Source organism: Echinops telfairi, unplaced genomic scaffold (assembly GCF_000313985.2).
Source record: "Echinops telfairi isolate 266 unplaced genomic scaffold, ASM31398v2 ScPeMD7_29;HRSCAF=101, whole genome shotgun sequence".
NCBI classification, from domain to species: domain Eukaryota; kingdom Metazoa; phylum Chordata; class Mammalia; order Afrosoricida; family Tenrecidae; genus Echinops; species Echinops telfairi.
Genome location: NW_022103926.1, coordinates 5,901,881 through 5,911,091, shown reverse-complemented (window position 1 = coordinate 5,911,091; position 9,211 = coordinate 5,901,881). Strand labels below are relative to the sequence as shown.

The window sequence follows — 9,211 nt, the reverse complement described above, 5'->3', positions numbered from 1 at the left end:
AAAATTGTGTCAGCTTGGCTGAGTCATGATTCTTAGTGGTTTGGTAGTTATGTAATTTCCCATTTACATAATGCAGGCATCCCTCATGAGGGTATTAGGGCAGGATGCAAAACAAGCCTTAAGTTCAGGGTACTTTCCTTGAGGTCTGGCCCGTACCTTTTATCTTACAAGGGATAGAGAAGCAACCAGAGAATGAGGGACCTAGTTACCAAGAAAAGCTGTATGTCCCAGGAGAACTGATCCCTAGGTACATGTATGTATTCAAGGAATCTATAGATGTTGAAAGGGGATAGACATTATTCCAGCATGCCTTCTCCTGTAGCTGGTGCTCTAAACTTGGACTTCTAGCCTCCTAAACTGAGAATAAACTGTTAAAGCCATACACTTGTTTTACTTGTTACAGCAGCACTAGGTAACTATGGCATATGTAATTAATTTTTTAAGCTTCTGTGGTGACAATATTGTCAGTTGTGGATTCAACTGATTTCAAGGGTTGGGAAAATTCAAGGTAGTCATGGCTTCTACTGTAATACCTGGACCTGTCAAGTTTCAACATTAGTAGATACTGTATTACTTAAGATTAAATGTCAAGTAATTGAGACCCAACTCAAAGTCACTTAAGCAAAAAAGAGAATTTATTGGTTCACATAACTGAAAAGTCCAGGGGCTATACTAGCTTCAGGCACGGTTGGATCCAGGGGCATAAACAAATGTCATCAGGACTCAAGTCTCTCCATCTTTTGGCTGTTTTCCTCTGCACTGGCTTCTTCCATGTGGTGGGCCTACTGGTTCCAGCTGTTCATCCTGCAAAGCTTAGCCACCTCAGCAAGCAGCTGTTTTTCTCGCACAGATCAGTCAAACTCAGGTTGAGTACCACTGGACCAACAAGAATCATAAGGTCATTCTTGAACTGGGCTGGTGAACACTATGGTCAAGGAAATGGGCTGTGCTGGTTGATCAGATCTGAATTATGTCCACATATGAAGACCTAGGTTGGGTCAACCCATCTGAACCACCTAGACTGAGGAGAGAATAAAGAGATGGTTCCAAGAAACATCAAGTAGTTGTTGTTGCTAACAAAAACAAAACCACCCACCCCATGTCCAAAATAGGGCCACATACTGGAAAACTTTATGAAGTTGAATGGGAACAGCTGGCATTGCTTCTTCCTTGATCAAAATATGCTGCAAATACTATCAGGGCTAATGTTTCTGTCCTCACAAGTTTGTTATCCACTTGAGATAATAATGTCCAACAACATACTTCAGATCACAACAGAGCTAAAACGTAAGGAAAATGCTGTAGTCAGAATTCCGATAGCCCACCTTGTTGATGAAAAGCTGAACTAGTCCCCCACTGGCAAATACTTCTGTGAGGATAGATGAGTCAGTAGGAAACCTTCCCTGCATCCTTCTTTAGGTCTTGCTAAATTGAATTGGAGACTTTCTGAGAATACTGTGAACTGGACTCGTCCCTTTATTATCAAAGAATGGACAGTGCTTTGACTCTGCTGTACTCCTTCCAAATATGGTAACAATTGCTGGAAATGATTAAATACAAATCGGCATAGAGGCCTGTTGTCTAATTAAAAAAAAAAAGTCCTGGCCAAGGAACGTACAGCATAATCCTTTCTGCTGTGAACAGTCCTGGTCCAATGAGGTACAGATTGCTTCTGCTCAAAATCCTTGGTGGAATTAGGCACAAGATAGGCTGAGGCTGGTTGTATCTTATCAAAGGCAGCCAGTCTGATTGCAGCAATATATCAAAAAAGGCAGACAAGGGTTGAGTCAGGTAAATAGGAAAACAGGGTTGATAAACCTCTGTGAATTAGTTTTCATCCTGTGTACTCAGGATAATCCACTGGGCTTACTCTGGATGCAACACTCTGATCTTGAAGTCAGCTACAACAGCTTTCATTTCCGGCTCCTCTAATTAAGAAGTTTCAGCTCAGGAGGCCATTTCATCATAATCCAGACTTAAGGTTATTTAGACATCTATGCTACACAAAGGAGTGGTAAGATTGGAAGAGCCAGGCTTGTCAAGGTTCACCGAATTTTCTTTGGTAATAAAGTGATCATCTTCTGTAACTCAGCCCACTTTTGAAAATTATAAGCAAGTCAAGGCCTCGGACCGGCTGAATCTTGTTTTAAAACATTTAGATGACATCTGAGGCAAGGAGACAGTAGGCAATCTCCTGACTTTGTCCTAGACTCTGTTTTTCCAACAAATTCTTATAATATACAAAGCACAATTAGATAAGACTCTTGAGCAGTTGATCATCTTCACTTTAAAATCCCTCATTCTGACAGGACCAATGGGAATGACTGGCAGTGTAGATCAGATCTTCTAATGTAAAGTACAGGATTGAAAGCAGAGATCAAAAAGAGGGCATTTTGAAGTAGAGAAATCGAACTTGCAGATAATTCTTTACAAACAATAGTGCACACAAGCAAACTAGATATTCTGATTTACAGGATAAGCAGTCTACAGCAACCACACCTAGGCCAGGTTTGTGAGACCTTCAGGAGAACTTGGGAGGATGATCTATAGCCTAGTCATGTAGTAACAATTGGTCTACAGCATAAAAGATAGCAATACAAAGAAAGTATCCCAAACGGTGAGCCAATGTATCCATTACAGATGAGGCTTAGCTGGATCTTACATTTTTAGGAATGTGATTTTCTTATAACAAATCAGTCTTGGTGCATCATGATCTGGTCTTGGAGTTCGTGAATTGAATCCTTCTTACAGCTGAAGCTGTCTGGATGCCTGAGGGTATCTCATGACAAGGAATAACAGTCACTTGGAGTTAGGTGTCTAGCAGAGTAAAATGACAGTACTGAGACAAGCGAGATTGTGTGGCATCCATGGAGACAGGGATCTGTGGTCTTACAACAAAGATGCAGCAGGAAACAAGTCTAACTAGTAAAATCCTTTGTCGAGGTTTTTTTTTCCAAGTCAATCGACTCCCAACAGATAGATGATGCCCAATTTGACATGCTGAGCAAGGAGCTATTAAATCATGTCAAAGATCAACTTTTGAGTATCTCCAACACATACAGGTGATGGGACCAGACATAAAAAGAACCATCCTTAGAAGGATTCCTCATTGGTTAGAACAGAAATTTTCACAATGCCACATTTTAAAACCACACAGCAGAGAACATTCAAAGATGGCTTCTTGTTGGTCAGTTATTACACGTAGAGCTCAGTAGTCATAATTTTGGAGCAGAGTAGTCAGATATGCCAATCCTGGAAAACCTGTTTTGGTTTTTCTTTCCCTAAGGTTATTTTGCTCCATGGAAACAGTACTGAAGCTGAACAAAAACCAAGGATCAGTATAAATGTCCCTGATTTAAGAAACAGACAACCAGGAACTAAGCCCCTTTTACATAATGTTAGTCTCAAATGATTTCACAGTTAATGGTTATCCCTTGCACACAAAGGAGTATCGTGGCTCAAATGAGGCATCAGCTTCAACGATAACAGCTTGCTGCAGATTCAGGGATCCAAGGAGAGGTAAGACTTCAAATTCACGTACATCAAGTACCACTAGAACATCTGGTGTTTGTGACAGAAATTGGTTAAGGGGTTTTTGTCAGTGTAGAGTATGTATGAATCACTCAATGGCTTATCCAACCCCAGGAATCACTAGAAGTCCATCTGGTAGTGGAGAGCTGTTAATCAAGTCCATTTGACATCACTTTCAGTGCACATGGATATTCTGGGGCAAAGGCATGCCTCTCTTCTTGCATCTTTCTAAATTTGCATTAAGTATTCCAAAAATTGCTTAGCATCAACTAAAAATGTGTTGAGTGGAGGCATAGAAAAGATCAGAATGTCAAACAAGTCCAACATTAAATTGTTGTCTAGGGCAGTGATGTTTGGACTGTGTTCTGAAGAGCGTTAGGTGTTGCCAGGAAGTCCCCTTAGTGTCACCATGGTGATAAGGAAGGTGCTTGTGGTGGGTTTCAGACACCCTAACCCCCGCTTCATCCATTGCTGCTTCACTTCTACTTCGGGGTTCCGCAAAATTTTCATTCAAAGGGCTTCATGGCCACAAAGTCTTTGGAAAATCAATGATCAAAGAATAAGTTGTTCACAAAAGGCTGAAATACAAAAAAGGTCAGAAACCAGAAACTGTAAGCAAAGACAAGAAGGTGCTTTCCTATTAAATCCTTCCCTATGTGAGCACATTACAGGTTAATGGAGTTAAAGCTCGTTTGCTATAAATTCTGATTTGACTGGCTAGGACTTTTAAGTGAGGATCACAGGACATGACCATTAATTTTAAGTGGAAAAACAGTAGTTTTTACTTTAGTGTACCACTATAAAACCCATTTCTTTGCAAATATTACTAAGGAGTCCAGTTGGACCAACACCTCAATGGCTCACAACTTCAAAATTCTAAGAAAATACATCATCCCCACCCCCCCTTTCTTTTCTAACAACCTGGCTCAACTGAGATGCAATTGCTTAAACAAAGTTTATGGTGCAATTCTAACGGTAGAGAAGTATATTGCCAAAAGTCACGACACTCACCCAGTTTGGGGGCAGAGTTACTTTTCCCCCATTTCCCTTCTGTATGCCCACAAATCTTCTAGAGGTTCCCTTAACAGAAAATAAAGGCAATGGTCAAATGCAGGACTCAGAGAATGAGCACATCCTAATTCAACCAGGTGATGACAATGTGACAGATAGGGAGGTTTCAAAGATACTTTGCTTGTTCTGGGGCTTCCAGAGCAACCAGGAAGGGCTGATTACATCATTCTAAAGCAGTTTTCCCATTCTATTAGAAGGAATGCGGGGAAAAGTGTTCTGTTTGATTAAACAAAATGTATTAGACCAAACATTTGAATAGGTCTCTTAGCTGCAAGCTTTTTGATATCTTTAAACTGCAGAGTGGATTGGGAAAGAGTTGATATAGCGTTTTACCAGCTTATCAGACTCCAGAAGGGTCATACTTATAAATGGTCACAAAATGGCTGTTCAAGATAAAATTCAAGATAAACTCATTGTTTAAATTTTAATTTGGGGAGAGAGGGACCATAGACAAGGTCTTGGTGTTTAATTAGGCCAGCCTTAGGAAAACTATGGAGACTTTTGTGTCCATGTATAAAAGTAGCTTTGTGTTTCAATCTAGGTTGAATTGTCACATGAATATGTGCCCTGTTGACTGACAACCTATCATGGAGAGGGAGTTTGCTGACAAAGCTTAGGGATACTGCCATGGGATTTTGGTCTGCAAGCAGCCATTTATGATACTTTGCCTGGCTAAGGGTACCAGATCAGCTCTGTAACTTAGAAACTTTAATCTTTTCAATCTCCACTTCCCACTTACAAAAAGGGATATTTATTTTTGATAACTGAGACAAATGTATGCAAAAGTGCCTCGGTAATGGTAAAGTGCTATATAAATATAAAGTATTGTCATATAGATTCTACCTTGATAGATCAAGAGGTCTTTTCTGGATCTGATTGGAGCTCTGTGAGATGTTGTTACATAAAGGGATTCCTTGGTAGAATTTCTTACATTTGTGTGAAAACTCTGGTTCCTGAGTAATCCCATAGAAGATGCTATGAAAAGTTCTGTATCTTTGTTTTGATCCCAATGGGTCAGAATATCTGCTTTGTCATTCAGTAGCCTACTGCAGGTTTGAAGTAGAAAAAGAGGGCCGAGTGACCCTGATGGGATCCTAGACCTGACCCTTACTCATTTAAGAGGTTGTGTGGGTATGGTCCAATTTTCTCAGAGATGTGGCCATTTTTCAGACAGCGCAGGTAACGAAGATTACCCAGGTCCAAATTTAAATGTCTCTGAAGGCTTTTACTGAAGAAACAAGACATATTTGTTACAAACTTGATACAAACGGAGCCTTTGCTGTATATCTGGCTTGATGATTCTGACATCACTATATAAAGAGTTGTGTTGAATCTGGGCAGAGCTGGACAGGAGTGGAAGTAAAGGCCACGTGATAGCTGAATGCGTCTTGGGTCACAATGGTCCCATTCGAATCATGCCTTCTTCAGTAGTAAGGTGGTAGGAGAATCACCATGGGCAAAAACCCAGGTACCAGTTCTGGAGACTGATGGACCAGTACCAAGAAGGTGGTCAGAAGGTTCAGGTGAGCACAGCAATCACAGGTGGCACAGGACTAGAAAGGGCAGGGACAAAGCAGGTAAAATAACAAATGCATGGGATTATAAACAAAGGCTATTAGCTGCCTACTGGGTACACATTCTCAACAAGTCTGTCTTAGAGGCTGAAATATGATAAACAAAAAAAAAAGCAAACAAACAAGCAATTCAGCCTGGCTAACAATCTTTGATGAGTAGAACCGAAAGAGTGCTCTGGCAAAGACTGTTTGCTGACTCCTGTCCCAGAGAGTCAGCTAACAGGTAACTGCCCCAAGCCTCACAATTTGGGGATATCATTTGATTATACTCAGGGTCCTCCCTGGGCAGTAACAAGTGCAGGGGAAAAGAAATAGCTCCACAGGCAGCACAAGAACTAGGTTCACAGGTCAACAACAAAGCCATAGAAACAGTACTGCCCTTTTCTGTTCCAATGACCTCCTCAAGTTGTCTTGTGACTGTGTCCTCCTAAAAGCTGCTCTTTCAACTTCCTCTTTAGGGCTGGGGGATTCTCTAGACCTTTTCAAGTACTGACTGAAAGCATTACAATAAATAAAGACAATAAAACAAGGCCCACATCCAGCGACTTTTCTTCTATTAAAAGAAATTCTAGACATCACACAGAGATTAAGCAAACACTTACTGAGTGCTTATTCTGAAATCGCCTGCTCTCTAAACTTCTCCTTTCTAATAAAAGCTTCATCATGGGTGGTGGTGTGTGTGAGCAAAGATGCATCAGTCAAGGCCTTTGCTTTCTGGAAAGAGAGCAAATGCATGCAAATAACTATTTTACATGGTATCACAACAAAGACAGATTAAAATATGCATTAACATATTATAAAACATAAAGATTCTTTGTGGCTGAAAGTTAAAGTCATGGAAGAGGGCTTCTGCATTGACACTGAGGAAATGGCAGTTCTGACAGAGGAGGAATCAGAGAAAGCAATTCCAGGGAGAAAAGAGGGCATAAGCGAAAGTGAGAGATGGTCAATAAAAAGCATTTTGGAAAATGGCAAGTACCGTAGTTCATTTTAGATGGAGTGTTGTCAGTGTACACTGAGGGTCTGGATATAAATTCAGGTCTTCTAATTCCCAATAACAGTGTTCATGGCAGTACTTGCTCAATCATTGCCTTTTTTTCCACAACAAAGTCAAGAGTCCCAAAATTCAAAGATACAAATGCCTAGCTCGAAGAGTTCTTGTCTCATCCTGATCAACTCTCCTGTGTCCCAGGTCCAGTTCTTGGAAATCGGGATTCCATATCTGTGACAGCATCAGAGGAAATTTGCTCCCGCTTGTGAAACCCTTTGATCCTTCAATCCTTCATCTCACATTTTGTCACAGAATTTCAAGTTCCAGTTGTTTTTTCCTTTTTCCTGAAGAAAGCATCTTATCACCACAGTCTTAAGATTCTTTTGAGGTACATCCAGATTCAATTACAAAAGAGCGAAAAGATCAACATATTCCCCCCTGCCCCTCCAAAAAAGTCATGTCTCTGGAAGGGAGAACATTTTGTCTCTGCCCTTTAGGTAAAGAGTCTAGTCAACAGATTTGTTCCCCCCTTCCCCAAATTTGTAAGAAATACCAAGACTAGCTAACAGCCAGTCAAAATACACATTAAGCTTGTTTCTGTTCATTTGCTTAGAGCTGTACTACTGGTAAGCACCACTCCACAATATGAAAAATGTTTGAAATTAAATTGCTCAAACATTTCTATAGTGTTTGATAATGGTCTGGAATTTGATCGAAGCAGCTAACAATTAACAAGGAAACAAAAAACCAGCGTTTTGGGCATCGTAGTATCATACTTTCTAGCAATTAAAATCCAAGCCAGCCCAGGAAAACTTAAGCGTTGAATCATTTCCCAATCTACTAATTTGGAGGTGCAGCACGCCTACCAACTCAACATTTCAAAGCATGTTATCTTTCAATTAGTAGAGGAAAATAAACAAAAAACCCAAACACACTCAGGAATTCTAGGCTGGGTTTACACTGTTCCAGCGAGCTGCTTGCTAAAAATCCACTTGCATGGCTAATTAGCTAGGTTTAGCAGCACCATTTAACAATAATTCTATTCCCTATTAACCACAGACTAGAGAGAAGAGTTAAATAGGTGTTAAGTACATGGATGGCAACCACAGTTGTGGAAAATGGTCAATGAAACAGCCTGGCACCAGAATAAGCAGCAAAAAAGGATAGGTGCGCTGGGTCAAAAATTAAATAGGCTCATTGACACCGGGCAATGCACCCACTAGTCTGAGCTGCTTTGAATTAGGTGCCCTTTGTACCATTAGGCATCAGCCACCCTTCACTTCAGGCACCCTGAGGTCAAAGAAAAGGATTCAACAGAAGCCAAGCAAGGGAGTTTTGTTACCCCAAATATCCGTTATGCATAGAACAGCTCACATATCCCAGGGACTCGGGGACTTCAAACTGGTTGTGTAATGTCCCAAATGACATTTAGGCCTCAGTTTCCTCCTGTGGCATAAAGGAATTGTCGTTCTCAACCCTTAATGGGTCACAGCCTCCTGTAGAAACTTGATTAGACTCCCCCCCAAATCTTCATTCTCACCAATTTCTGCATACAATTTCAGGGAGTGTGGTGATCTCCCAACACCAATCCAAGGTTCTCAGGTTTAAAAAACAAAACAAAACAAAACAAAACAAAAACAACCCAAGGATCGGGCGATTACTAAGTTTTCTTACAACTCAAAAAGCTTTACAAAGAATAGTCATCTCTGACGTATAAGGACGCTTTATAGTCTACAAAGCGCTTCCAATCCCACAAACACGGACAGGCAGAGGAGGAAACTGAGGCGCAAATTACTGAGTGACTTGCCTAAGGTCTCTCAGCCAGCTGGTGGCTAGGCCCGGAAGCCCAGCTCTTCCCACTCCGGGTCCCGTCTCCCCACCCCGGAGCTGCCGCCACAGCTCGCGCCCCTCACTAAGGTGGCATGAGGAGGAAAAGGCAAAGCAGAAAGCCCACCACCAGCCATCCCCCGGCTTCCTCCTGTCCCCCCAACTGGGTCCTTGCCGCCCCCGAGGGGTGGCGCCAGGCCTCCAGGCCGGCCCCAGC

General features: G+C 41.4%; 1 long non-coding RNA gene across 1 annotated transcript; it reads right to left on the bottom strand.

Annotated features, from left to right (window-relative positions):
• Nucleotides 1-613: 613 nt before the first annotated feature.
• LOC123521624 lies at nucleotides 614-9,142 on the bottom strand. The gene is made up of 5 exons (XR_006680016.1): nucleotides 7,156-9,142; nucleotides 6,779-6,890; nucleotides 5,446-6,155; nucleotides 4,543-4,611; nucleotides 614-4,109 (listed from the first exon to the last, which is right to left on the bottom strand). It is a non-coding gene; the product is annotated as an uncharacterized LOC123521624 (long non-coding RNA).
• Between the last annotated feature and the right edge of the window lie 69 nt (nucleotides 9,143-9,211).